General features: G+C 47.7%; 1 long non-coding RNA gene across 1 annotated transcript; it reads right to left on the bottom strand.

Annotated features, from left to right (window-relative positions):
* Positions 1-364: 364 nt before the first annotated feature.
* Positions 365-1,672, bottom strand: LOC111524302. Its single transcript, XR_002725755.1, has 2 exons — positions 1,503-1,672; positions 365-1,326 (listed from the first exon to the last, which is right to left on the bottom strand). It is a non-coding gene; the product is annotated as an uncharacterized LOC111524302 (long non-coding RNA).
* Between the last annotated feature and the right edge of the window lie 438 nt (positions 1,673-2,110).

Raw genomic sequence — 2,110 nt, forward strand, 5'->3', positions numbered from 1 at the left:
AGTCACTCTGACTTTGTTCCTTTTTGCCACACTTCCTAACTTGACATGAGGTTGTTTATTTAGAGACAGGGTCTCGCTCTGTGGCCCAGGCTGGAGTGCAGTGGTGTGATCACAGCTCACTGCAGCCTCAACCTCCCAGGCTCAAGTGAGTCACCCGCCTCAGCCTCCCGAGGCCTCTGGTCCCGAGGGACCAGACATTCATGCCATCACCCCCAGCTAATTTTTTGAATTTCTGTAGAGACAGGGTCTTGCTATGTTGCCCAGGCTCATCCTGAACTCCCGAGTTAAAGCAATCCTCCCACCACCACCTCCCAAAGTGCTAGGATTATAGGAGTGAGCCACCACACCCGGCCGACATTACACGTGCAATTGGCTGCTTGTTTATTCTTTTTTCTTGTGAGAGCAGGAGTTTTTGTCTGCTTAGCTTACCACATAACTCCTAGCATACAGTAGGTGCTCAATAAGTGCACTGTGCAATGAGCTGCTGAAAGAATAAATGTGAGCCCTGCAATACAATCTCACATAGAAAGACAAGGGTGGGGGTCCCCAGGGACTTCAAATCATCCTTCTCACTGCTCAGTAAATGCAACTTTTTCCCTGGACAACAAAGAATGGAATTGTATATGTACAATACTGAGAGCTTTTAGAGAAAATAGTGACAAAATTCATAGCAGCCCGCACACAGCAAAGCTCAGTGCTCATGGAATGCAGATCTTTAGTACTGGCATCATTTTAAAATTCAAACATAAGCTGTTTTTCCATGTTCTTTAACCACAAATAAGGCTGCTGGTCTGGGGTCAGGACACGGTGGAATCAGGAGGACTCCTGGGTCACTAGTGCCACCACTGACTTGCAGTGTGACCTTGGAGAAGCCAGTGTCCCCTCACTGGGCCTCCATTTTCTTTCCAGTCCTATGTAAGGACCAGGTTGCTTCCCGTGGGTCCCTTCCGACTTGAACATTTTTGCAATTTCGAAAAGTTGTAGTTCATTCATTCTTCAAGATTTCTGAGAGTTGAAGTTCATCTGAAACTGCTCCTTAGTAAGGTTCCTTTTTTTGTCCTTCCCTCATTTGGCAATGCAATACAGAAAAACAGTTCTACCCAGGAGTAAAACCACAATGATTCATGTCATGTCAAACCCAAACGCAGTGGGGAGGGGAGGGAATAGGGATATTTACTCATTCTTGGAATAAGAAGGAGTTTGAACTCAAAACTGCATTATTCACGGTAACATCATTCATCATGACAAGCTGCTGTGTTTTTTCATGAGGTTGTAAGATGTAATTGCTCAGGCATTCAGATGGCATTAGAACGAGGGAGTGTCATCCTATCAATAAAAACAGAACAAACTCTGTCTTTGGGGAGGCCAAGAGTGAGGCTTAAGGGAAGGGCACAGCAAGGGAGACTGAGGCTGGGGCATCAAGCACCGGGGCTGGGGGTGGGGTGGGTGCTGCAGTTCCCCGCCCCCAGCGCGCCCTTCCTACAAGCCTGCCCTGCACTCACCGTCAGCTGAAATGAAGCAGGAAGTGGAGCAGGGGATCTGTGGGCCCCACAAGCTCAGAGGAAGGAGGGCAGCAGGAACTTTCAGTGCGTGGCTATAGGAAATTTACCAAGTGGAACAGGAGACTCCAAAGAGTTCATGTGCTTTTCCAAAGAAGGGTCCAAAGGCACTTAGGCCAAAAATAGATGAATAGATGAGTGAGTGAGTGAGTGAGTGTACGTGTGTGTGTACGTGTGTCAGTTCTGGTAATCTACAAAGACAACACTGGCTCTCCCCAACTTAATCCTCCCACCCACCTCCACACCCCCTTCCATTCTTGCATGTCTCAGCCTGTCTGTCTGGCAAAGGGAGAGGTAAACTCAGCAGCCTCTAGGTAGAATTAGAAAGGAAGAGAAAATTAGGCTAACAAGTTTGGCCACCCCTGCTCCCCCCAAAAAAGCTGCTATCATCAAAAGGGAAGGGCCATTACATTGAGAGTCTACTGTGGCCTCTGTGACCAGAATTTGTTCTTGTGGAATGTAGCCAGAGAAACTAAAGTGAAAACGCAAGGCGTTGTTTTCACCAAGATATAAAAAGCTGTGACCCCAACCACGTAGGTGCCCACCACTGC

The sequence above is a fragment of the Piliocolobus tephrosceles genome, chromosome 19 (genome assembly GCF_002776525.5).
Source record: "Piliocolobus tephrosceles isolate RC106 chromosome 19, ASM277652v3, whole genome shotgun sequence".
NCBI lineage: Eukaryota > Metazoa > Chordata > Mammalia > Primates > Cercopithecidae > Piliocolobus > Piliocolobus tephrosceles.